Genomic DNA, 25,131 nt, shown 5'->3' on the forward strand with positions numbered 1-25,131 from the left:
ACCCTGCTGTCTGAGGTGGAGCGTAATCAGGTTGTGTCTAAAGAAAAGGAAAAGAGGCAAGCAAAAATGATGGTCGCAGCAGTACAGGCCGGTGGCAGGGGAAAATTCCAGGAAGGTGGAAGGGGCTGGGGAATGAGAGGACGTGGGCGCCCTGGCTCACAGGAAAGGTGTCTGGGTCGCAACCAGTGTGCCATATGCCGGAAGGAGGGACATTGGAAAAATGAGTGCCCCGAAAGGGAAGCTACCACTATGATGACAGCGAAGGATCAAGAATAGGGGTGTCAGGGAAGATGGACTATCCTGCCCCTGGAACCCCGAGTAAAAATGCGGGTGGGAGATTCGGACATAGACTTTTTAACAGACTCTGGAGCTGCACGAACCGCCGTAAACCAACCCCTGCAGCTGCCTGTGTCAGAGTCCCTCACTGTGGTGGGTGCCACAGGGAAAGGAACCAAGTGCCCAGTATATGCCCCAGCGGAATGTGCTTTGGGAAACAGAACTATCTCACAGACTGGTTTACCTCCCCGATTGTCCAACACTTCTACTAGGATGGGACCTGCTTTGTTGCTTAGGAGCCACCCTGCATTTCACCCAAGATGAAATAACCCTCACCTTACCCCCAGAGAATGCCTGGATAATGACTCTTGCAACTGAGCCCTCAGCCATGCAAGCCCCAGAGTGGAGCCAGTGGGAAGACAAAAGGAGGGTTAAAAAGCAGCTTTGCTGGACAGTGTTGGCCCAGGGATTTAAAAATTCCCCCACCCTTTTTGGCCAGGCCCTGGCCAGAGACTTGGAAGAGTGGGACAATGAGGACAGGCTCCTCCTCCAGCAATATGTGGATGACTTGTTAATTGCTGCTGTGGGTCTCACCCCTTGCCTTAAAGCCACTGTGAGCCTCCTGAACTTTGTTGGACTCCTCAAAAGTGGGTGTGCTCGTCCTGGTTTGTTGCTCCAAAGCTCTGTATAGAAGTTATTTTACTGGAAGGGTGCATAATGGCAATGTGTATGTGTTCATTGTTGGGAAAAGGTATATGAGTGAAGAGTGGAAGTTTCCTTTGTAAGTTAAAAGAAGCCAAGAAGGAGAGAAGGAAAAAGAACAGAACGAGTTAACTGAGGGAAAAAATATAGCTAGCAAGCTCAGTCCAAAGATAAGATGCTGGCACCATCCAAGGACACTGCCCAGACCTAAGACTTGGCCGGCAGCCAAGAAAAATGGGGGGGGGGCCTGAATGGGCCCAAGCAACTATAAAATCTGCAAAACACTGTCAGGCATTAATGAAATGTGTTAGGTTTCTTTTCTCACAGATAAAAGAAGTGCTACCCAAAGACCCTAGCAGCCCTGCCATTCATTGAAACAAGGAGACTGAGTCTACGTAAAGTCCATCAACGAAAAACTGCTTTGGCTCCACACTGGAAAGGCCCTTTCCAAGTCCTGTTCACCACCAACACCGCTGTGAAGTACCAAGGACTGCCCACCTGGACCCAGGCTTCTCACTGTAAAAAGACCCCTCCACCTCGGGAGGACTCTCCGACTGATGATAAGCCTATTTAAAGACAGGGTGATGTGCTAGTAACCTCTCCCCTGTATGATACTGAACCACACTGTTTCAGGAAAAGAGAAGAAGGAACACTTGCTTCACTGAAATCACAAAGTCCAGGAATTCCTGACTACAAAAGACATTAAGAACTGACCCTGGTGAAGAAACAAAGAATTATACGCTGGCAGGGAGGCTCTTACACCCCTGGCCTCCCAGGTACAGGCTGAATGTCTAGTCTGCCAAAAGAACAACCCTCGACCAGGAGTGTCAGTGCCATCAGCCACTCTGGAACCTACCCCAGGCCCGGGGCTGGTTTGGCATATAGACTTTACTGAGTTCCCCCGGACCCAAAGATTCAAATACCTTTTCGTCTTGGTGGATCGATTCAGCGGATGACCTGATGCCTTACCCCTTGTTTTGCTCCACATTCGCGCTCTCCCAAAGGGCAGGTTAGGGCTCAGTCCCTTCGAGATTATGTTTGGAAGGGCATGGCCTATGAATGGTACACCGGTTCTGGCAGGGGAGTGGGAAATGGGGTGTGGCTTTTTATCTCAGTACATGTGCTCTCTGTCTGCTGTTCTCTGTTCTCTCCACAGGTGTACCAGAGATTTGCAGCCTCTCCCGCTGGATGCCCCTGTCCATTCCTTGCAGCCAGGCAATTCCGTTCTCATTCAGACCTGGAAGGACAAGCCTCTCCAAGAGAAGTGGAAGGGACCCCACACCGTCCTGCTGGTCTCCCACACAGCAGCAAAGGTCAAGGGACACAAGAACTGGATTCAATCACTCCCGTCTGAAGGCAGTGCCCGCTCCTGAACGGTGGACCATCCAGCCTACGGAAAAAGACTACCAGCGACGACCTGAGACTTAAACTGTTATTCAAAAGACAATAAGGCCTGCTGGGAATGCCCTGTGGTCTCTTTGGACAGTCGCAGCGCACTCCCCGTGAAAACTCTAAGCATTGGTTGTGTTTACTCTCACAGGGCTGGCCTAACCTGGTGGCCTGGTCCTTTTGTTTTTAATCTGCCTACTATTGGTAATTGATATTTTGTGGGTATTTGGGGAATTGTAATTGTTAGGCCCTAGGGTCACCTGCCCAGCATGAGTTCAGGTCCAGGGTCTGCCACAGTGGTGCTCTTTGCCATAGGGACACTCCTTTCGTTACCTCCCGTTTCCCCCCAGGCACATGTGGGATGGAAAGGGATCCCTACTAACTTGGAAACAAACACATATGAGTCCTTGAAGGTTTGCTTTGCCCAAGAGTTTAACCTCTCTAACTGCTGAGTATGCTCCCAAATCCTGCACCACGCAGCAGGGTTACCCTGGAGGGTGGTCCCCCAAAATTGGTCAGATATCTGTTGGGGATGGTTCAGTAGGGGAAGAAATACCTTGGGTATCCCCTTGTGACAAAACTGTACCATTGAATCCCAGTATGCATTAAGGGACAACCCCTGGCCGCTCCAGGCAGCGTAAATCTTTGTATGCCACCTCAGAGCCCATTAAGGAAGGAGACAGGTTGGGTATGATCCTCCTCCCATCCTATGGGGTGGAACGGCTAACCCAATTTTATCATAGGCTCTCTGTGTTTCTCACCAAGATCACCAATGAAACCTTGGCCATAGAGAAAAGCCTTAACTCAGAGCTATACCAGCTCAGGTTGCTGTCCCTGTAAAACAGACAGGCCTTAGATTATGTTTTAGCCTCCCAGGGCGGGGTGTGTGCCCTTATTGGGAATGAATGTTGTACTTATGTCCCGGAAAACTCACAGGACATTAACAAGCACGTCCTGTCAGCCAAACAGGCTTTCAAGCAGTGGAAGGCCCAGGAAAGGGAACCCACAGGTTTCGATTCCCTTTGAAGTTGGTTGCCCAACCTAGGAGGACTGGGGGGTGGCCTTGTGCATCTCCTCCTCACAGGTGTGGTACTGTGTCACCCTCCTCCTAATTGCTTGTTTTAAAATGCTCCTCCGTAAGCTTTGTGCCCCCCGCTCCTCAAAAATCCCGGCATACCCTCTCATTGAAAACCCCAGCTTCATAGCACTTAATCATATCTTGTCCACAGAATATGAGAAAACTCAGCCAAAAGCTTGTTGAGTATTCTCAAAGGAGGGAGTTGTTGATGTCACTAGGCATCACCCTAGGTAACTCGGGAGGGTGGAAGGCCACTAAGTGTCAATGAAGCCTTCCTGCACTAGGCCTAAGTGAACCAAACTCTATCCTTCCATGTTTAAACTCTAATCAACCTCAAAAGCCAGGTGCAATTGGAATATGTAAGCAACCAGTTATCTGTGTGCAACCCCCTGCTCAAGCAGTAATAATGAGGCCTGCATGTTTCTGGCTGAAGGGAAAAAGGACAAGATAACGGTTTAAAGAAGTTACTAACAAGCTAGGCTTATAGCTGCCAAGAATGACTTAACTATTACCAGGGATGGGAGGGGTAGAGGGGGGAATGGGGGGGGGGAGAAAGGGAGGGCTAGAGGGGAAAGGGGAGGGGGGTGAGGCTTAACTGCAAAATGTATAAAAGAAGAAAAACTGTTCCTGTTAATGTGCTTGATTTGAGACTTGCCAGTCTCCTTGCACCGCTTTGGGATCCCAAATAAACTTTGTTTGCTTCTCCCCCTGGTGTGTTTATTGGCGCGAAGCACACCGGGCAACGGACCCGCTGTTGCTTTGCCTCGGGCACTCTGTGCTGGCAACAGCATCAGAGGAGGGAAATTGTGGGGAAAAAGAACTAGGTAGCCTTCTTAATGACAACCAAAGTAACACCGAAGGCCCAAATTCAGGCCCTCTGACAGAAGCTGACTACACAGATGGCCTTTACATAAAACAGTACAGGCCAGAACCTGAATAAAAATAGGCTGTGCAATTCCCTGCCAAATACGGTCATGGGCCATGACCAGAGGAGGGAGGGGAAGGAAGCCATGCGAAAGGCCTTAGCAACATGATAACCGCTTCTTCATGGGAAAACATGATAACTGCTATTGATGAAAAATAGTAACGACTTATATGAAGAAATTGCTTCTAGTAAAGGGCAGCTCCTGCTATAGTTCCAGCTACCTGCCACCAGCCAATCATATATCAATTTTGGGCGTCCTGTAATAAACCCCCCCGGAAAACAATATGTACCCTGATGAAAAACAAGACCCCCGCTGGTGCCAAGTAACACCCATGTCAAAACCAAGAGGAAACCCCCCCACCCAATAGGCACCCAATTCTCGAAAATAATGAGGAAGCTACCGGGAAAAAGGGAGAGACCCCTACTCTTATTTTCACATAAATGATGTATTATTTGTACTATGCTTCCAGTTTGATGGAATAAAAGCAGCCTGCATGCCGTGCTATTTGTCACAGTTTTCGAACTCTTACCCCAACGCGTTGGTATGTATTGCAATAAAGTGGTCTCAGGCTCGAGTCTGTGAACTAAAATAAAACTGTGGCCTAGGTCCATGGAAGCAGGTGTCGTAGATGAAAGTAGAGGCAAGCGGTGCCCTCCTCTCTGCCACCAGAAACTCAGTCCCCCCGGCACCTCTGCCCCATGCGAAAAACACCGAAGACAGCTTGGGGTCATAGCTACGGCCAGGCTATTTTATGACAAAGGCGCCCCGCTACCAGGGTGATGAATGGCTCTTCTGAAGCCTGACATCGATAGCTAGATGTCTACGCTGTGAGTGCGGGAGGGCGAAGAAAAAGGAACTCGGCCTATAAAGGCGTAAACTGTGGCCTAGGTCCTTGGAAGCAGGTGTGGTAGATGAAAGTAGCGGCAAGCGGTGCTTTAAATGCAGCGCGCAGATTTACAACGGCCGGTCTCGCACGAATGGAGTAAAACACGGCAATGGCCAGAGTGGGAGCTCAAAAGAAGAGCGTGTAACGAAGGAAACAAAAGCCACTTCCTTCGAGCCGGAGTTGAACCAGCGACCTAAGGATTCCCCCGAGAATTAAGCCTACAGTCCTCCGCTCTACCAACTGAGCTATCGAAGGAAGACAGGAACAAAGGGCCCAGAGTGACTCAAGGAGTCAGGCAGAAGCGCCACTGGCACTAACTGCTAATTATAGGCTTGCCCGTGCCCAGCCCTTCAAAGGATTAAGCCACACACACCTATCCCTTCATCCTCAGGGCTGCCCCGGGTGGCCGCCTAGTCTACTCTCAATTCACCCAACGGGAAGCCCGCACACATATACCGCTCAAAGGCTCCCTAACAGGCATGGCACGAAGACAACGCCGCAAGGGAAGAACGGAACGCACCCAGAATAGGGACGGTGGTGCAACGGGAAACCGGTCCGACGCCGGAGCCTCCTGCCTGGCTCGAAAGGGGCCTTTGCAAACACTACATGTTCTCAGCCCGTTTCCCTTCCCCTTCGTCAATAATTGACACATTCCCACTCCCACCCTTTCACACCCGACTCGGCCTCCCACGCCTACCTCAGGAAAAACAAACACAAAGAGACTCGCAAAAGAAAAGAACTCAGACACGCAGGCTTCTGAAAAAGAAGCTGCCCCTTTGGCTGCCTGAGGACAAAAGGCTTGCCCCAAAGCTAAGAGTGGACCGGAACGCTCCTTTCTGCGCAGACTTCAAGGCTGTATGTGGATGCAAGCGGGTGGGGATGAGTGGTAAAAAAAGCCAGAGAGAGAAATAGAGAGGCAGGAAAGAGCAGCAGCTTGGAGAATGCGGGTATCGATCCCGCTACCTCTCACATGCTAAGCGAGCGCTCTACCACTTGAGCTAATTCCCCCTGCAACCACAAGGTCCGCCACCCACTGTCAACTCAGCGCAAACTCCATCCAGAGATCTCTTCACACCGCAAAGCAAATTACCTTTACGCTTGACCAGCACCTGGGAAAGGACCTCCACTCAACAAGGACACGGGACAGAGCAAACAACGCTGCTCCCCTTTCTTGCCTTTCAACAAAATACACCTTTCCAGAGACCATCAGAGAAACTCACACACGCCCATGCCTTGCACACCCACACGTATCTAACGCCTCCGTTCATGACAACAAGAAGAGCAAAAACAGAAAAAGAAAGGGGTCGAGTTGCCTCCTTGCCTCACGGCGCCTATTCGGTGCACAGGCCAAGGACAGCAAAGCTTCAGATTATCTACGGATAGCCCGGCAGCTCCTTGACAGAAATTCCGCGCGATCGGGTTTGTAGCCATTCTCCGCCAGAAGCCTTTTACACACACTGTGCAATCACGGTTGCCCAAGAAGAAATCCCAGCTCTACAAATGTGATGGACAAAAGCCTAAAAAGGAAAGAAATGGAGCCGCGTCCTCACCCTACTCCATAAACTGAGCTCTATGACGCGGAGGAAAGATGGACAAAGAGAGAGCAAACCATTGAAACGCACCCGTTGCTACAACGATGAGCATAATAGCCCGCCCTCAGCAGCTCACGCAATCGGTTGAGCCTGAAGGACAAGGAACTCTCAGCGACTAAAGGGCCTTTTCTTTTCCCCTTACGTTCCCCTCCTCTCTGCCACCAGAAACTCAGTCCCCCCGGCACCTCTGCCCCATGCGAAAAACACCGAAGACAGCTTGGGGTCATAGCTACGGCCAGGCTATTTTATGACAAAGGCGCCCCGCTACCAGGGTGATGAATGGCTCTTCTGAAGCCTGACATCGATAGCTAGATGTCTACGCTGTGAGTGCGGGAGGGCGAAGAAAAAGGAACTCGGCCTATAAAGGCGTAAACTGTGGCCTAGGTCCTTGGAAGCAGGTGTGGTAGATGAAAGTAGCGGCAAGCGGTGCTTTAAATGCAGCGCGCAGATTTACAACGGCCGGTCTCGCACGAATGGAGTAAAACACGGCAATGGCCAGAGTGGGAGCTCAAAAGAAGAGCGTGTAACGAAGGAAACAAAAGCCACTTCCTTCGAGCCGGAGTTGAACCAGCGACCTAAGGATTCCCCCGAGAATTAAGCCTACAGTCCTCCGCTCTACCAACTGAGCTATCGAAGGAAGACAGGAACAAAGGGCCCAGAGTGACTCAAGGAGTCAGGCAGAAGCGCCACTGGCACTAACTGCTAATTATAGGCTTGCCCGTGCCCAGCCCTTCAAAGGATTAAGCCACACACACCTATCCCTTCATCCTCAGGGCTGCCCCGGGTGGCCGCCTAGTCTACTCTCAATTCACCCAACGGGAAGCCCGCACACATATACCGCTCAAAGGCTCCCTAACAGGCATGGCACGAAGACAACGCCGCAAGGGAAGAACGGAACGCACCCAGAATAGGGACGGTGGTGCAACGGGAAACCGGTCCGACGCCAGAGCCTCCTGCCTGGCTCGAAAGGGGCCTTTGCAAACACTACATGTTCTCAGCCCGTTTCCCTTCCCCTTCGTCAATAATTGACACATTCCCACTCCCACCCTTTCACACCCGACTCGGCCTCCCACGCCTACCTCAGGAAAAACAAACACAAAGAGACTCGCAAAAGAAAAGAACTCAGACACGCAGGCTTCTGAAAAAGAAGCTGCCCCTTTGGCTGCCTGAGGACAAAAGGCTTGCCCCAAAGCTAAGAGTGGACCGGAACGCTCCTTTCTGCGCAGACTTCAAGGCTGTATGTGGATGCAAGCGGGTGGGGATGAGTGGTAAAAAAAGCCAGAGAGAGAAATAGAGAGGCAGGAAAGAGCAGCAGCTTGGAGAATGCGGGTATCGATCCCGCTACCTCTCACATGCTAAGCGAGCGCTCTACCACTTGAGCTAATTCCCCCTGCAACCACAAGGTGCCCCACCCCCTCCGCCACCCACTGTCAACTCAGCGCAAACTCCATCCAGAGATCTCTTCACACCGCAAAGCAAATTACCTTTACGCTTGCCCAGCACCTGGGAAAGGACCTCCACTCAACAAGGACACGGGACAGAGCAAACAACGCTGCTCCCCTTTCTTGCCTTTCAACAAAATACACCTTTCCAGAGACCATCAGAGAAACTCACACACGCCCATGCCTTGCACACCCACACGTATCTAACGCCTCCGTTCATGACAACAAGAAGAGCAAAAACAGAAAAAGAAAGGGGTCGAGTTGCCTCCTTGCCTCACGGCGCCTATTCGGTGCACAGGCCAAGGACAGCAAAGCTTCAGATTATCTACGGATAGCCCGGCAGCTCCTTGACAGAAATTCCGCGCGATCGGGTTTGTAGCCATTCTCCGCCAGAAGCCTTTTACACACTCTGTGCAATCACGGTTGCCCAAGAAGAAATCCCAGCTCTACAAATGTGATGGACAAAAGCCTAAAAAGGAAAGAAATGGAGCCGCGTCCTCACCCTACTCCATAAACTGAGCTCTATGACGCGGAGGAAAGATGGACAAAGAGAGAGCAAACCATTGAAACGCACCCGTTGCTACAACGATGAGCATAATAGCCCGCCCTCAGCAGCTCACGCAATCGGTTGAGCCTGAAGGACAAGGAACTCTCAGCGACTAAAGGGCCTTTTCTTTTCCCCTTACGTTCCCCTCCTCTCTGCCACCAGAAACTCAGTCCCCCCGGCACCTCTGCCCCATGCGAAAAACACCGAAGACAGCTTGGGGTCATAGCTACGGCCAGGCTATTTTATGACAAAGGCGCCCCGCTACCAGGGTGATGAATGGCTCTTCTGAAGCCTGACATCGATAGCTAGATGTCTACGCTGTGAGTGCGGGAGGGCGAAGAAAAAGGAACTCGGCCTATAAAGGCGTAAACTGTGGCCTAGGTCCTTGGAAGCAGGTGTGGTAGATGAAAGTAGCGGCAAGCGGTGCTTTAAATGCAGCGCGCAGATTTACAACGGCCGGTCTCGCACGAATGGAGTAAAACACGGCAATGGCCAGAGTGGGAGCTCAAAAGAAGAGCGTGTAACGAAGGAAACAAAAGCCACTTCCTTCGAGCCGGAGTTGAACCAGCGACCTAAGGATTCCCCCGAGAATTAAGCCTACAGTCCTCCGCTCTACCAACTGAGCTATCGAAGGAAGACAGGAACAAAGGGCCCAGAGTGACTCAAGGAGTCAGGCAGAAGCGCCACTGGCACTAACTGCTAATTATAGGCTTGCCCGTGCCCAGCCCTTCAAAGGATTAAGCCACACACACCTATCCCTTCATCCTCAGGGCTGCCCCGGGTGGCCGCCTAGTCTACTCTCAATTCACCCAACGGGAAGCCCGCACACATATACTGCTCAAAGGCTCCCTAACAGGCATGGCACGAAGACAACGCCGCAAGGGAAGAACGGAACGCACCCAGAATAGGGACGGTGGTGCAACGGGAAACCGGTCCGACGCCGGAGCCTCCTGCCTGGCTCGAAAGGGGCCTTTGCAAACACTACATGTTCTCAGCCCGTTTCCCTTCCCCTTCGTCAATAATTGACACATTCCCACTCCCACCCTTTCACACCCGACTCGGCCTCCCACGCCTACCTCAGGAAAAACAAACACAAAGAGACTCGCAAAAGAAAAGAACTCAGACACGCAGGCTTCTGAAAAAGAAGCTGCCCCTTTGGCTGCCTGAGGACAAAAGGCTTGCCCCAAAGCTAAGAGTGGACCGGAACGCTCCTTTCTGCGCAGACTTCAAGGCTGTATGTGGATGCAAGCGGGTGGGGATGAGTGGTAAAAAAAGCCAGAGAGAGAAATAGAGAGGCAGGAAAGAGCAGCAGCTTGGAGAATGCGGGTATCGATCCCGCTACCTCTCACATGCTAAGCGAGCGCTCTACCACTTGAGCTAATTCCCCCTGCAACCACAAGGTACCCCACCCCCTCCGCCACCCACTGTCAACTCAGCGCAAACTCCATCCAGAGATCTCTTCACACCGCAAAGCAAATTACCTTTACGCTTGCCCAGCACCTGGGAAAGGACCTCCACTCAACAAGGACACGGGACAGAGCAAACAACGCTGCTCCCCTTTCTTGCCTTTCAACAAAATACACCTTTCCAGAGACCATCAGAGAAACTCACACACGCCCATGCCTTGCACACCCACACGTATCTAACGCCTCCGTTCATGACAACAAGAAAAGCAAAAACAGAAAAAGAAAGGGGTCGAGTTGCCTCCTTGCCTCACGGCGCCTATTCGGTGCACAGGCCAAGGACAGCAAAGCTTCAGATTATCTACGGATAGCCCGGCAGCTCCTTGACAGAAATTCCGCGCGATCGGGTTTGTAGCCATTCTCCGCCAGAAGCCTTTTACACACTCTGTGCAATCACGGTTGCCCAAGAAGAAATCCCAGCTCTACAAATGTGATGGACAAAAGCCTAAAAAGGGAAGAAATGGAGCCGCGTCCTCACCCTACTCCATAAACTGAGCTCTATGACGCGGAGGAAAGATGGACAAAGAGAGAGCAAACCATTGAAACGCACCCGTTGCTACAACGATGAGCATAATAGCCCGCCCTCAGCAGCTCACGCAATCGGTTGAGCCTGAAGGACAAGGAACTCTCAGCGACTAAAGGGCCTTTTCTTTTCCCCTTACGTTCCCCTCCTCTCTGCCACCAGAAACTCAGTCCCCCCGGCACCTCTGCCCCATGCGAAAAACACCGAAGACAGCTTGGGGTCATAGCTACGGCCAGGCTATTTTATGACAAAGGCGCCCCGCTACCAGGGTGATGAATGGCTCTTCTGAAGCCTGACATCGATAGCTAGATGTCTACGCTGTGAGTGCGGGAGGGCGAAGAAAAAGGAACTCGGCCTATAAAGGCGTAAACTGTGGCCTAGGTCCTTGGAAGCAGGTGTGGTAGATGAAAGTAGCAGCAAGCGGTGCTTTAAATGCAGCGCGCAGATTTACAACGGCCGGTCTCGCACGAATGGAGTAAAACACGGCAATGGCCAGAGTGGGAGCTCAAAAGAAGAGCGTGTAACGAAGGAAACAAAAGCCACTTCCTTCGAGCCGGAGTTGAACCAGCGACCTAAGGATTCCCCCGAGAATTAAGCCTACAGTCCTCCGCTCTACCAACTGAGCTATCGAAGGAAGACAGGAACAAAGGGCCCAGAGTGACTCAAGGAGTCAGGCAGAAGCGCCACTGGCACTAACTGCTAATTATAGGCTTGCCCGTGCCCAGCCCTTCAAAGGATTAAGCCACACACACCTATCCCTTCATCCTCAGGGCTGCCCCGGGTGGCCGCCTAGTCTACTCTCAATTCACCCAACGGGAAGCCCGCACACATATACCGCTCAAAGGCTCCCTAACAGGCATGGCACGAAGACAACGCCGCAAGGGAAGAACGGAACGCACCCAGAATAGGGACGGTGGTGCAACGGGAAACCGGTCCGACGCCGGAGCCTCCTGCCTGGCTCGAAAGGGGCCTTTGCAAACACTACATGTTCTCAGCCCGTTTCCCTTCCCCTTCGTCAATAATTGACACATTCCCACTCCCACCCTTTCACACCCGACTCGGCCTCCCACGCCTACCTCAGGAAAAACAAACACAAAGAGACTCGCAAAAGAAAAGAACTCAGACACGCAGGCTTCTGAAAAAGAAGCTGCCCCTTTGGCTGCCTGAGGACAAAAGGCTTGCCCCAAAGCTAAGAGTGGACCGGAACGCTCCTTTCTGCGCAGACTTCAAGGCTGTATGTGGATGCAAGCGGGTGGGGATGAGTGGTAAAAAAAGCCAGAGAGAGAAATAGAGAGGCAGGAAAGAGCAGCAGCTTGGAGAATGCGGGTATCGATCCCGCTACCTCTCACATGCTAAGCGAGCGCTCTACCACTTGAGCTAATTCCCCCTGCAACCACAAGGTGCCCCACCCCCTCCGCCACCCACTGTCAACTCAGCGCAAACTCCATCCAGAGATCTCTTCACACCGCAAAGCAAATTACCTTTACGCTTGCCCAGCACCTGGGAAAGGACCTCCACTCAACAAGGACACGGGACAGAGCAAACAACGCTGCTCCCCTTTCTTGCCTTTCAACAAAATACACCTTTCCAGAGACCATCAGAGAAACTCACACACGCCCATGCCTTGCACACCCACACGTATCTAACGCCTCCGTTCATGACAACAAGAAGAGCAAAAACAGAAAAAGAAAGGGGTCGAGTTGCCTCCTTGCCTCACGGCGCCTATTCGGTGCACAGGCCAAGGACAGCAAAGCTTCAGATTATCTACGGATAGCCCGGCAGCTCCTTGACAGAAATTCCGCGCGATCGGGTTTGTAGCCATTCTCCGCCAGAAGCCTTTTACACACTCTGTGCAATCACGGTTGCCCAAGAAGAAATCCCAGCTCTACAAATGTGATGGACAAAAGCCTAAAAAGGAAAGAAATGGAGCCGCGTCCTCACCCTACTCCATAAACTGAGCTCTATGACGCGGAGGAAAGATGGACAAAGAGAGAGCAAACCATTGAAACGCACCCGTTGCTACAACGATGAGCATAATAGCCCGCCCTCAGCAGCTCACGCAATCGGTTGAGCCTGAAGGACAAGGAACTCTCAGCGACTAAAGGGCCTTTTCTTTTCCCCTTACGTTCCCCTCCTCTCTGCCACCAGAAACTCAGTCCCCCCGGCACCTCTGCCCCATGCGAAAAACACCGAAGACAGCTTGGGGTCATAGCTACGGCCAGGCTATTTTATGACAAAGGCGCCCCGCTACCAGGGTGATGAATGGCTCTTCTGAAGCCTGACATCGATAGCTAGATGTCTACGCTGTGAGTGCGGGAGGGCGAAGAAAAAGGAACTCGGCCTATAAAGGCGTAAACTGTGGCCTAGGTCCTTGGAAGCAGGTGTGGTAGATGAAAGTAGCGGCAAGCGGTGCTTTAAATGCAGCGCGCAGATTTACAACGGCCGGTCTCGCACGAATGGAGTAAAACACGGCAATGGCCAGAGTGGGAGCTCAAAAGAAGAGCGTGTAACGAAGGAAACAAAAGCCACTTCCTTCGAGCCGGAGTTGAACCAGCGACCTAAGGATTCCCCCGAGAATTAAGCCTACAGTCCTCCGCTCTACCAACTGAGCTATCGAAGGAAGACAGGAACAAAGGGCCCAGAGTGACTCAAGGAGTCAGGCAGAAGCGCCACTGGCACTAACTGCTAATTATAGGCTTGCCCGTGCCCAGCCCTTCAAAGGATTAAGCCACACACACCTATCCCTTCATCCTCAGGGCTGCCCCGGGTGGCCGCCTAGTCTACTCTCAATTCACCCAACGGGAAGCCCGCACACATATACTGCTCAAAGGCTCCCTAACAGGCATGGCACGAAGACAACGCCGCAAGGGAAGAACGGAACGCACCCAGAATAGGGACGGTGGTGCAACGGGAAACCGGTCCGACGCCGGAGCCTCCTGCCTGGCTCGAAAGGGGCCTTTGCAAACACTACATGTTCTCAGCCCGTTTCCCTTCCCCTTCGTCAATAATTGACACATTCCCACTCCCACCCTTTCACACCCGACTCGGCCTCCCACGCCTACCTCAGGAAAAACAAACACAAAGAGACTCGCAAAAGAAAAGAACTCAGACACGCAGGCTTCTGAAAAAGAAGCTGCCCCTTTGGCTGCCTGAGGACAAAAGGCTTGCCCCAAAGCTAAGAGTGGACCGGAACGCTCCTTTCTGCGCAGACTTCAAGGCTGTATGTGGATGCAAGCGGGTGGGGATGAGTGGTAAAAAAAGCCAGAGAGAGAAATAGAGAGGCAGGAAAGAGCAGCAGCTTGGAGAATGCGGGTATCGATCCCGCTACCTCTCACATGCTAAGCGAGCGCTCTACCACTTGAGCTAATTCCCCCTGCAACCACAAGGTGCCCCAACCCCTCCGCCACCCACTGTCAACTCAGCGCAAACTCCATCCAGAGATCTCTTCACACCGCAAAGCAAATTACCTTTACGCTTGCCCAGCACCTGGGAAAGGACCTCCACTCAACAAGGACACGGGACAGAGCAAACAACGCTGCTCCCCTTTCTTGCCTTTCAACAAAATACACCTTTCCAGAGACCATCAGAGAAACTCACACACGCCCATGCCTTGCACACCCACACGTATCTAACGCCTCCGTTCATGACAACAAGAAAAGCAAAAACAGAAAAAGAAAGGGGTCGAGTTGCCTCCTTGCCTCACGGCGCCTATTCGGTGCACAGGCCAAGGACAGCAAAGCTTCAGATTATCTACGGATAGCCCGGCAGCTCCTTGACAGAAATTCCGCGCGATCGGGTTTGTAGCCATTCTCCGCCAGAAGCCTTTTACACACTCTGTGCAATCACGGTTGCCCAAGAAGAAATCCCAGCTCTACAAATGTGATGGACAAAAGCCTAAAAAGGGAAGAAATGGAGCCGCGTCCTCACCCTACTCCATAAACTGAGCTCTATGACGCGGAGGAAAGATGGACAAAGAGAGAGCAAACCATTGAAACGCACCCGTTGCTACAACGATGAGCATAATAGCCCGCCCTCAGCAGCTCACGCAATCGGTTGAGCCTGAAGGACAAGGAACTCTCAGCGACTAAAGGGCCTTTTCTTTTCCCCTTACGTTCCCCTCCTCTCTGCCACCAGAAACTCAGTCCCCCCGGCACCTCTGCCCCATGCGAAAAACACCGAAGACAGCTTGGGGTCATAGCTACGGCCAGGCTATTTTATGACAAAGGCGCCCCGCTACCAGGGTGATGAATGGCTCTTCTGAAGCCTGACATCGATAGCTAGATGTCTACGCTGTGAGTGCGGGAGGGCGAAGAAAAAGGAACTCGGCCTATAAAGGCGTAAACTGTGGCCTAGGTCCTTGGAAGCAGGTGTGGTAGATGAAAGTAGCAGCAAGCGGTGCTTTAAATGCAGCGCGCAGATTTACAACGGCCGGTCTCGCACGAATGGAGTAAAACACGGCAATGGCCAGAGTGGGAGCTCAAAAGAAGAGCGTGTAACGAAGGAAACAAAAGCCACTTCCTTCGAGCCGGAGTTGAACCAGCGACCTAAGGATTCCCCCGAGAATTAAGCCTACAGTCCTCCGCTCTACCAACTGAGCTATCGAAGGAAGACAGGAACAAAGGGCCCAGAGTGACTCAAGGAGTCAGGCAGAAGCGCCACTGGCACTAACTGCTAATTATAGGCTTGCCCGTGCCCAGCCCTTCAAAGGATTAAGCCACACACACCTATCCCTTCATCCTCAGGGCTGCCCCGGGTGGCCGCCTAGTCTACTCTCAATTCACCCAACGGGAAGCCCGCACACATATACCGCTCAAAGGCTCCCTAACAGGCATGGCACGAAGACAACGCCGCAAGGGAAGAACGGAACGCACCCAGAATAGGGACGGTGGTGCAACGGGAAACCGGTCCGACGCCGGAGCCTCCTGCCTGGCTCGAAAGGGGCCTTTGCAAACACTACATGTTCTCAGCCCGTTTCCCTTCCCCTTCGTCAATAATTGACACATTCCCACTCCCACCCTTTCACACCCGACGCGGCCTCCCACGCCTACCTCAGGAAAAACAAACACAAAGAGACTCGCAAAAGAAAAGAACTCAGACACGCAGGTTTCTGAAAAAGAAGCTGCCCCTTTGGCTGCCTGAGGACAAAAGGCTTGCCCCAAAGCTAAGAGTGGACCGGAACGCTCCTTTCTGCGCAGACTTCAAGGCTGTATGTGGATGCAAGCGGGTGGGGATGAGTGGTAAAAAAAGCCAGAGAGAGAAATAGAGAGGCAGGAAAGAGCAGCAGCTTGGAGAATGCGGGTATCGATCCCGCTACCTCTCACATGCTAAGCGAGCGCTCTACCACTTGAGCTAATTCCCTCTGCAACCACAAGGTGCCCCACCCCCTCCACCACCCACTGTCAACTCAGCGCAAACTCCATCCAGAGATCTCTTCACACCGCAAAGCAAATTACCTTTACGCTTGACCAGCACCTGGGAAAGGACCTCCACTCAACAAGGACACGGGACAGAGCAAACAACGCTGCTCCCCTTTCTTGCCTTTCAACAAAATACACCTTTCCAGAGACCATCAGAGAAACTCACACACGCCCATGCCTTGCACACCCACACGTATCTAACGCCTCCGTTCATGACAACAAGAAGAGCAAAAACAGAAAAAGAAAGGGGTCGAGTTGCCTCCTTGCCTCACGGCGCCTATTCGGTGCACAGGCCAAGGACAGCAAAGCTTCAGATTATCTACGGATAGCCCGGCAGCTCCTTGACAGAAATTCCGCGCGATCGGGTTTGTAGCCATTCTCCGCCAGAAGCCTTTTACACACTCTGTGCAATCACGGTTGCCCAAGAAGAAATCCCAGCTCTACAAATGTGATGGACAAAAGCCTAAAAAGGAAAGAAATGGAGCCGCGTCCTCACCCTACTCCATAAACTGAGCTCTATGACGCGGAGGAAAGATGGACAAAGAGAGAACAAACCATTGAAACGCACCCGTTGCTACAACGATGAGCATAATAGCCCGCCCTCAGCAGCTCACGCAATCGGTTGAGCCTGAAGGACAAGGAACTCTCAGCGACTAAAGGGCCTTTTCTTTTCCCCTTACGTTCCCCTCCTCTCTGCCACCAGAAACTCAGTCCCCCCGGCACCTCTGCCCCATGCGAAAAACACCGAAGACAGCTTGGGGTCATAGCTACGGCCAGGCTATTTTATGACAAAGGCGCCCCGCTACCAGGGTGATGAATGGCTCTTCTGAAGCCTGACATCGATAGCTAGATGTCTACGCTGTGAGTGCGGGAGGGCGAAGAAAAAGGAACTCGGCCTATAAAGGCGTAAACTGTGGCCTAGGTCCTTGGAAGCAGGTGTGGTAGATGAAAGTAGCGGCAAGCGGTGCTTTAAATGCAGCGCGCAGATTTACAACGGCCGGTCTCGCACGAATGGAGTAAAACACGGCAATGGCCAGAGTGGGAGCTCAAAAGAAGAGCGTGTAACGAAGGAAACAAAAGCCACTTCCTTCGAGCCGGAGTTGAACCAGCGACCTAAGGATTCCCCCGAGAATTAAGCCTACAGTCCTCCGCTCTACCAACTGAGCTATCGAAGGAAGACAGGAACAAAGGGCCCAGAGTGACTCAAGGAGTCAGGCAGAAGCGCCACTGGCACTAACTGCTAATTATAGGCTTGCCCGTGCCCAGCCCTTCAAAGGATTAAGCCACACACACCTATCCCTTCATCCTCAGGGCTGCCCCGGGTGGCCGCCTAGTCTACTCTCAATTCACCCAACGGGAAGCCCGCACACATATACCGCTCAAAGGCTCCCTAACAGGCATGGCACGAAGACAACGCCGCAAGGGAAGAACGGAACGCACCCAGAATAGGGACGGTGGTGCAACGGGAAACCGGTCCGACGCCAGAGCCTCCTGCCTGGCTCGAAAGGGGCCTTTGCAAACACTACATGTTCTCAGCCCATTTCCCTTCCCCTTCGTCAATAATTGACACATTCCCACTCCCACCCTTTCACACCCGACTCGGCCTCCCACGCCTACCTCAGGAAAAACAAACACAAAGAGACTCGCAAAAGAAAAGAACTCAGACACGCAGGCTTCTGAAAAAGAAGCTGCCCCTTTGGCTGCCTGAGGACAAAAGGCTTGCCCCAAAGCTAAGAGTGGACCGGAACGCTCCTTTCTGCGCAGACTTCAAGGCTGTATGTGGATGCAAGCGGGTGGGGATGAGTGGTAAAAAAAGCCAGAGAGAGAAATAGAGAGGCAGGAAAGAGCAGCAGCTTGGAGAATGCGGGTATCGATCCCGCTACCTCTCACATGCTAAGCGAGCGCTCTACCACTTGAGCTAATTCCCCCTGCAACCACAAGGTGCCCCACCCCCTCCGCCACCCACTGTCAACTCAGCGCAAACTCCATCCAGAGATCTCTTCACACCACAAAGCAAATTACCTTTACGCTTGACCAGCACCTGGGAAAGGACCTCCACTCAACAAGGACACGGGACAGAGCAAACAACGCTGCTCCCCTTTCTTGCCTTTCAACAAAATACACCTTTCCAGAGACCATCAGAGAAACTCACACACGCCCATGCCTTGCACGCCCACACGTATCTAACGCCTCCGTTCATGACAACAAGAAGAGCAAAAACAGAAAAAGAAAGGGGTCGAGTTGCCTCCTTGCCTCACGGCGCCTATTCGGTGCACAGGCCAAGGACAGCAAAGCTTCAGATTATCTACGGATAGCCCGGCAGCTCCTTGACAGAAATTCCGCGCGATCGGGTTTGTAGCCATTCTCCGCCAGAAGCCTTTTACACACACTGTGCAATCACGGTTGCCCAAGAAGAAATCCCAGCTCTACAAATGTGATGGACAAAAGCCTAAAAAGGAAAGAAATGGAGCCGCGTCCTCACCCTACTCCATAAACTGAGCTCTATGACGCGGAGGAAAGATGGACAAAGAGAGAGCAAACCATTGAAACGCACCCGTTGCTACAACGATGAGCATAATAGCCCGCCCTCAGCAGCTCACGCAATCGGTTGAGCCTGAAGGACAAGGAACTCTCAGCGACTAAAGGGCCTTTTCTTTTCCCCTTACGTTCCCCTCCTCTCTGCCACCAGAAACTCAGTCCCCCCGGCACCTCTGCCCCATGCGAAAAACACCGAAGACAGCTTGAGGTCATAGCTACGGCCAGGCTATTTTATGACAAAGGTGCCCCGCTACCAGGGTGATGAATGGCTCTTCTGAAGCCTGACATCGATAGCTAGATGTCTACGCTGTGAGTGCGGGAGGGCGAAGAAAAAGGAACTCGGCCTATAAAGGCGTAAACTGTGGCCTAGGTCCTTGGAAGCAGGTGTGGTAGATGAAAGTAGCGGCAAGCGGTGCTTTAAATGCAGCGCGCAGATTTACAACGGCCGGTCTCGCACGAATGGAGTAAAACACGGCAATGGCCAGAGTGGGAGCTCAAAAGAAGAGCGTGTAACGAAGGAAACAAAAGCCACTTCCTTCGAGCCGGAGTTGAACCAGCGACCTAAGGATTCCCCCGAGAATTAAGCCTACAGTCCTCCGCTCTACCAACTGAGCTATCGAAGGAAGACAGGAACAAAGGGCCCAGAGTGACTCAAGGAGTCAGGCAGAAGCGCCACTGGCACTAACTGCTAATTATAGGCTTGCCCGTGCCCAGCCCTTCAAAGGATTAAGCCACACACACCTATCCCTTCATCCTCAGGGCTGCCCCGGGTGGCCGCCTAGTCTACTCTCAATTCACCCAACGGGAAGCCCGCACACATATACCGCTCAAAGGCTCCCTAACAGGCATGGCACGAAGACAACGCCGCAAGGGAAGAACGGAACGCACCCAGAATAGGGACGGTGGTGCAACGGGAAACCGGTCCGACGCCGGAGCCTCCTGCCTGGCTCGAAAGGGGCCTTTGCAAACACTACATGTTCTCAGCCCGTTTCCCTTCCCCTTCGTCAATAATTGACACATTCCCACTCCCACCCTTTCACACCCGACTCGGCCTCCCACGCCTACCTCAGGAAAAACAAACACAAAGAGACTCGCAAAAGAAAAGAACTCAGACACGCAGGCTTCTGAAAAAGAAGCTGCCCCTTTGGCTGCCTGAGGACAAAAGGCTTGCCCCAAAGCTAAGAGTGGACCGGAACGCTCCTTTCTGCGCAGACTTCAAGGCTGTATGTGGATGCAAGCGGGTGGGGATGAGTGGTAAAAAAAGCCAGAGAGAGAAATAGAGAGGCAGGAAAGAGCAGCAGCTTGGAGAATGCGGGTATCGATCCCGCTACCTCTCACATGCTAAGCGAGCGCTCTACCACTTGAGCTAATTCCCTCTGCAACCACAAGGTGCCCCACCCCCTCCACCACCCACTGTCAACTCAGCGCAAACTCCATCCAGAGATCTCTTCACACCGCAAAGCAAATTACCTTTACGCTTGCCCAGCACCTGGGAAAGGACCTCCACTCAACAAGGACACGGGACAGAGCAAACAACGCTGCTCCCCTTTCTTGCCTTTCAACAAAATACACCTTTCCAGAGACCATCAGAGAAACTCACACACGCCCATGCCTTGCACACCCACACGTATCTAACGCCTCCGTTCATGACAACAAGAAGAGCAAAAACAGAAAAAGAAAGGGGTCGAGTTGCCTCCTTGCCTCACGGCGCCTATTCGGTGCACAGGCCAAGGACAGCAAAGCTTCAGATTATCTACGGATAGCCCGGCAGCTCCTTGACAGAAATTCCGCGCGATCGGGTTTGTAGCCATTCTCCGCCAGAAGCCTTTTACACACTCTGTGCAATCACGGTTGCCCAAGAAGAAATCCCAGCTCTACAAATGTGATGGACAAAAGCCTAAAAAGGAAAGAAATGGAGCCGCGTCCTCACCCTACTCCATAAACTGAGCTCTATGACGCGGAGGAAAGATGGACAAAGAGAGAACAAACCATTGAAACGCACCCGTTGCTACAACGATGAGCATAATAGCCCGCCCTCAGCAGCTCACGCAATCGGTTGAGCCTGAAGGACAAGGAACTCTCAGCGACTAAAGGGCCTTTTCTTTTCCCCTTACGTTCCCCTCCTCTCTGCCACCAGAAACTCAGTCCCCCCGGCACCTCTGCCCCATGCGAAAAACACCGAAGACAGCTTGGGGTCATAGCTACGGCCAGGCTATTTTATGACAAAGGCGCCCCGCTACCAGGGTGATGAATGGCTCTTCTGAAGCCTGACATCGATAGCTAGATGTCTACGCTGTGAGTGCGGGAGGGCGAAGAAAAAGGAACTCGGCCTATAAAGGCGTAAACTGTGGCCTAGGTCCTTGGAAGCAGGTGTGGTAGATGAAAGTAGCGGCAAGCGGTGCTTTAAATGCAGCGCGCAGATTTACAACGGCCGGTCTCGCACGAATGGAGTAAAACACGGCAATGGCCAGAGTGGGAGCTCAAAAGAAGAGCGTGTAACGAAGGAAACAAAAGCCACTTCCTTCGAGCCGGAGTTGAACCAGCGACCTAAGGATTCCCCCGAGAATTAAGCCTACAGTCCTCCGCTCTACCAACTGAGCTATCGAAGGAAGACAGGAACAAAGGGCCCAGAGTGACTCAAGGAGTCAGGCAGAAGCGCCACTGGCACTAACTGCTAATTATAGGCTTGCCCGTGCCCAGCCCTTCAAAGGATTAAGCCACACACACCTATCCCTTCATCCTCAGGGCTGCCCCGGGTGGCCGCCTAGTCTACTCTCAATTCACCCAACGGGAAGCCCGCACACATATACCGCTCAAAGGCTCCCTAACAGGCATGGCACGAAGACAACGCCGCAAGGGAAGAACGGAACGCACCCAGAATAGGGACGGTGGTGCAACGGGAAACCGGTCCGACGCCAGAGCCTCCTGCCTGGCTCGAAAGGGGCCTTTGCAAACACTACATGTTCTCAGCCCATTTCCCTTCCCCTTCGTCAATAATTGACACATTCCCACTCCCACCCTTTCACACCCGACTCGGCCTCCCACGCCTACCTCAGGAAAAACAAACACAAAGAGACTCGCAAAAGAAAAGAACTCAGACACGCAGGCTTCTGAAAAAGAAGCTGCCCCTTTGGCTGCCTGAGGACAAAAGGCTTGCCCCAAAGCTAAGAGTGGACCGGAACGCTCCTTTCTGCGCAGACTTCAAGGCTGTATGTGGATGCAAGCGGGTGGGGATGAGTGGTAAAAAAAGCCAGAGAGAGAAATAGAGAGGCAGGAAAGAGCAGCAGCTTGGAGAATGCGGGTATCGATCCCGCTACCTCTCACATGCTAAGCGAGCGCTCTACCACTTGAGCTAATTCCCCCTGCAACCACAAGGTGCCCCACCCCCTCCGCCACCCACTGTCAACTCAGCGCAAACTCCATCCAGAGATCTCTTCACACCACAAAGCAAATTACCTTTACGCTTGACCAGCACCTGGGAAAGGACCTCCACTCAACAAGGACACGGGACAGAGCAAACAACGCTGCTCCCCTTTCTTGCCTTTCAACAAAATACACCTTTCCAGAGACCATCAGAGAAACTCACACACGCCCATGCCTTGCACGCCCACACGTATCTAACGCCTCCGTTCATGACAACAAGAAGAGCAAAAACAGAAAAAGAAAGGGGTCGAGTTGCCTCCTTGCCTCACGGCGCCTATTCGGTGCACAGGCCAAGGACAGCAAAGCTTCAGATTATCTACGGATAGCCCGGCAGCTCCTTGACAGAAATTCCGCGCGATCGGGTTTGTAGCCATTCTCCGCCAGAAGCCTTTTACACACACTGTGCAATCACGGTTGCCCAAGAAGAAATCCCAGCTCTACAAATGTGATGGACAAAAGCCTAAAAAGGAAAGAAATGGAGCCGCGTCCTCACCCTACTCCATAAACTGAGCTCTATGACGCGGAGGAAAGATGGACAAAGAGAGAGCAAACCATTGAAACGCACCCGTTGCTACAACGATGAGCATAATAGCCCGCCCTCAGCAGCTCACGCAATCGGTTGAGCCTGAAGGACAAGGAACTCTCAGCGACTAAAGGGCCTTTTCTTTTCCCCTTACGTTCCCCTCCTCTCTGCCACCAGAAACTCAGTCCCCCCGGCACCTCTGCCCCATGCGAAAAACACCGAAGACAGCTTGGGGTCATAGCTATGGCCAGGCTATTTTATGACAAAGGTGCCCCGCTACCAGGGTGATGAATGGCTCTTCTGAAGCCTGACATCGATAGCTAGATGTCTACGCTGTGAGTGCGGGAGGGCGAAGAAAAAGGAACTCGGCCTATAAAGGCGTAAACTGTGGCCTAGGTCCTTGGAAGCAGGTGTGGTAGATGAAAGTAGCGGCAAGCGGTGCTTTAAATGCAGCGCGCAGATTTACAACGGCCGGTCTCGCACGAATGGAGTAAAACACGGCAATGGCCAGAGTGGGAGCTCAAAAGAAGAGCGTGTAACGAAGGAAACAAAAGCCACTTCCTTCGAGCCGGAGTTGAACCAGCGACCTAAGGATTCCCCCGAGAATTAAGCCTACAGTCCTCCGCTCTACCAACTGAGCTATCGAAGGAAGACAGGAACAAAGGGCCCAGAGTGACTCAAGGAGTCAGGCAGAAGCGCCACTGGCACTAACTGCTAATTATAGGCTTGCCCGTGCCCAGCCCTTCAAAGGATTAAGCCACACACACCTATCCCTTCATCCTCAGGGCTGCCCCGGGTGGCCGCCTAGTCTACTCTCAATTCACCCAACGGGAAGCCCGCACACATATACCGCTCAAAGGCTCCCTAACAGGCATGGCACGAAGACAACGCCGCAAGGGAAGAACGGAACGCACCCAGAATAGGGACGGTGGTGCAACGGGAAACCGGTCCGACGCCGGAGCCTCCTGCCTGGCTCGAAAGGGGCCTTTGCAAACACTACATGTTCTCAGCCCGTTTCCCTTCCCCTTCGTCAATAATTGACACATTCCCACTCCCACCCTTTCACACCCGACTCGGCCTCCCACGCCTACCTCAGGAAAAACAAACACAAAGAGACTCGCAAAAGAAAAGAACTCAGACACGCAGGCTTCTGAAAAAGAAGCTGCCCCTTTGGCTGCCTGAGGACAAAAGGCTTGCCCCAAAGCTAAGAGTGGACCGGAACGCTCCTTTCTGCGCAGACTTCAAGGCTGTATGTGGATGCAAGCGGGTGGGGATGAGTGGTAAAAAAAGCCAGAGAGAGAAATAGAGAGGCAGGAAAGAGCAGCAGCTTGGAGAATGCGGGTATCGATCCCGCTACCTCTCACATGCTAAGCGAGCGCTCTACCACTTGAGCTAATTCCCCCTGCAACCACAAGGTGCCCCACCCCCTCCGCCACCCACTGTCAACTCAGCGCAAACTCCATCCAGAGATCTCTTCACACCGCAAAGCAAATTACCTTTACGCTTGCCCAGCACCTGGGAAAGGACCTCCACTCAACAAGGACACGGGACAGAGCAAACAACGCTGCTCCCCTTTCTTGCCTTTCAACAAAATACACCTTTCCAGAGACCATCAGAGAAACTCACACACGCCCATGCCTTGCACACCCACACGTATCTAACGCCTCCGTTCATGACAACAAGAAGAGCAAAAACAGAAAAAGAAAGGGGTCGAGTTGCCTCCTTGCCTCACGGCGCCTATTCGGTGCACAGGCCAAGGACAGCAAAGCTTCAGATTATCTACGGATAGCCCGGCAGCTCCTTGACAGAAATTCCGCGCGATCGGGTTTGTAGCCATTCTCCGCCAGAAGCCTTTTACACACTCTGTGCAATCACGGTTGCCCAAGAAGAAATCCCAGCTCTACAAATGTGATGGACAAAAGCCTAAAAAGGAAAGAAATGGAGCCGCGTCCTCACCCTACTCCATAAACTGAGCTCTATGACGCGGAGGAAAGATGGACAAAGAGAGAACAAACCATTGAAACGCACCCGTTGCTACAACGATGAGCATAATAGCCCGCCCTCAGCAGCTCACGCAATCGGTTGAGCCTGAAGGACAAGGAACTCTCAGCGACTAAAGGGCCTTTTCTTTTCCCCTTACGTTCCCCTCCTCTCTGCCACCAGAAACTCAGTCCCCCCGGCACCTCTGCCCCATGCGAAAAACACCGAAGACAGCTTGGGGTCATAGCTACGGCCAGGCTATTTTATGACAAAGGCGCCCCGCTACCAGGGTGATGAATGGCTCTTCTGAAGCCTGACATCGATAGCTAGATGTCTACGCTGTGAGTGCGGGAGGGCGAAGAAAAAGGAACTCGGCCTATAAAGGCGTAAACTGTGGCCTAGGTCCTTGGAAGCAGGTGTGGTAGA

The 25,131-nt window shown here is 52.5% G+C and overlaps 18 non-coding genes across 18 annotated transcripts; all 18 read right to left on the reverse strand.

Annotated features, from left to right (window-relative positions):
• Positions 1-5,422: 5,422 nt before the first annotated feature.
• On the reverse strand, positions 5,423-5,512 carry TRNAY-GUA (transfer RNA tyrosine (anticodon GUA)). The gene is given in 2 exon segments: positions 5,423-5,458; positions 5,476-5,512. It is a non-coding gene; the product is annotated as a tRNA-Tyr (tRNA).
• A 680-nt stretch (positions 5,513-6,192) lies between these two features.
• On the reverse strand, positions 6,193-6,265 carry TRNAA-AGC (transfer RNA alanine (anticodon AGC)). The gene has a single exon. It is a non-coding gene; the product is annotated as a tRNA-Ala (tRNA).
• A 1,131-nt stretch (positions 6,266-7,396) lies between these two features.
• Positions 7,397-7,486, reverse strand: TRNAY-GUA (transfer RNA tyrosine (anticodon GUA)). The gene is given in 2 exon segments: positions 7,397-7,432; positions 7,450-7,486. It is a non-coding gene; the product is annotated as a tRNA-Tyr (tRNA).
• Positions 7,487-8,166: 680 nt separating this feature from the next.
• Positions 8,167-8,239, reverse strand: TRNAA-AGC (transfer RNA alanine (anticodon AGC)). The gene has a single exon. It is a non-coding gene; the product is annotated as a tRNA-Ala (tRNA).
• Positions 8,240-9,382: 1,143 nt separating this feature from the next.
• On the reverse strand, positions 9,383-9,472 carry TRNAY-GUA (transfer RNA tyrosine (anticodon GUA)). The gene is given in 2 exon segments: positions 9,383-9,418; positions 9,436-9,472. It is a non-coding gene; the product is annotated as a tRNA-Tyr (tRNA).
• A 680-nt stretch (positions 9,473-10,152) lies between these two features.
• TRNAA-AGC (transfer RNA alanine (anticodon AGC)) lies at positions 10,153-10,225 on the reverse strand. Its single transcript has one exon. It is a non-coding gene; the product is annotated as a tRNA-Ala (tRNA).
• A 1,143-nt stretch (positions 10,226-11,368) lies between these two features.
• TRNAY-GUA (transfer RNA tyrosine (anticodon GUA)) lies at positions 11,369-11,458 on the reverse strand. Its single transcript is given in 2 exon segments — positions 11,369-11,404; positions 11,422-11,458. It is a non-coding gene; the product is annotated as a tRNA-Tyr (tRNA).
• A 680-nt stretch (positions 11,459-12,138) lies between these two features.
• TRNAA-AGC (transfer RNA alanine (anticodon AGC)) lies at positions 12,139-12,211 on the reverse strand. Its single transcript has one exon. It is a non-coding gene; the product is annotated as a tRNA-Ala (tRNA).
• A 1,143-nt stretch (positions 12,212-13,354) lies between these two features.
• Positions 13,355-13,444, reverse strand: TRNAY-GUA (transfer RNA tyrosine (anticodon GUA)). The gene is given in 2 exon segments: positions 13,355-13,390; positions 13,408-13,444. It is a non-coding gene; the product is annotated as a tRNA-Tyr (tRNA).
• A 680-nt stretch (positions 13,445-14,124) lies between these two features.
• On the reverse strand, positions 14,125-14,197 carry TRNAA-AGC (transfer RNA alanine (anticodon AGC)). The gene has a single exon. It is a non-coding gene; the product is annotated as a tRNA-Ala (tRNA).
• A 1,143-nt stretch (positions 14,198-15,340) lies between these two features.
• Positions 15,341-15,430, reverse strand: TRNAY-GUA (transfer RNA tyrosine (anticodon GUA)). The gene is given in 2 exon segments: positions 15,341-15,376; positions 15,394-15,430. It is a non-coding gene; the product is annotated as a tRNA-Tyr (tRNA).
• Positions 15,431-17,326: 1,896 nt separating this feature from the next.
• TRNAY-GUA (transfer RNA tyrosine (anticodon GUA)) lies at positions 17,327-17,416 on the reverse strand. Its single transcript is given in 2 exon segments — positions 17,327-17,362; positions 17,380-17,416. It is a non-coding gene; the product is annotated as a tRNA-Tyr (tRNA).
• A 680-nt stretch (positions 17,417-18,096) lies between these two features.
• On the reverse strand, positions 18,097-18,169 carry TRNAA-AGC (transfer RNA alanine (anticodon AGC)). Its single transcript has one exon. It is a non-coding gene; the product is annotated as a tRNA-Ala (tRNA).
• Positions 18,170-19,312: 1,143 nt separating this feature from the next.
• Positions 19,313-19,402, reverse strand: TRNAY-GUA (transfer RNA tyrosine (anticodon GUA)). Its single transcript is given in 2 exon segments — positions 19,313-19,348; positions 19,366-19,402. It is a non-coding gene; the product is annotated as a tRNA-Tyr (tRNA).
• A 1,896-nt stretch (positions 19,403-21,298) lies between these two features.
• TRNAY-GUA (transfer RNA tyrosine (anticodon GUA)) lies at positions 21,299-21,388 on the reverse strand. Its single transcript is given in 2 exon segments — positions 21,299-21,334; positions 21,352-21,388. It is a non-coding gene; the product is annotated as a tRNA-Tyr (tRNA).
• Positions 21,389-22,068: 680 nt separating this feature from the next.
• Positions 22,069-22,141, reverse strand: TRNAA-AGC (transfer RNA alanine (anticodon AGC)). Its single transcript has one exon. It is a non-coding gene; the product is annotated as a tRNA-Ala (tRNA).
• Positions 22,142-23,284: 1,143 nt separating this feature from the next.
• Positions 23,285-23,374, reverse strand: TRNAY-GUA (transfer RNA tyrosine (anticodon GUA)). The gene is given in 2 exon segments: positions 23,285-23,320; positions 23,338-23,374. It is a non-coding gene; the product is annotated as a tRNA-Tyr (tRNA).
• A 680-nt stretch (positions 23,375-24,054) lies between these two features.
• TRNAA-AGC (transfer RNA alanine (anticodon AGC)) lies at positions 24,055-24,127 on the reverse strand. Its single transcript has one exon. It is a non-coding gene; the product is annotated as a tRNA-Ala (tRNA).
• Positions 24,128-25,131: the final 1,004 nt, after the last annotated feature.

The sequence above is a fragment of the Malaclemys terrapin genome, chromosome 2 (assembly GCF_027887155.1).
Source record: "Malaclemys terrapin pileata isolate rMalTer1 chromosome 2, rMalTer1.hap1, whole genome shotgun sequence".
Taxonomy (NCBI): domain Eukaryota; kingdom Metazoa; phylum Chordata; order Testudines; family Emydidae; genus Malaclemys; species Malaclemys terrapin.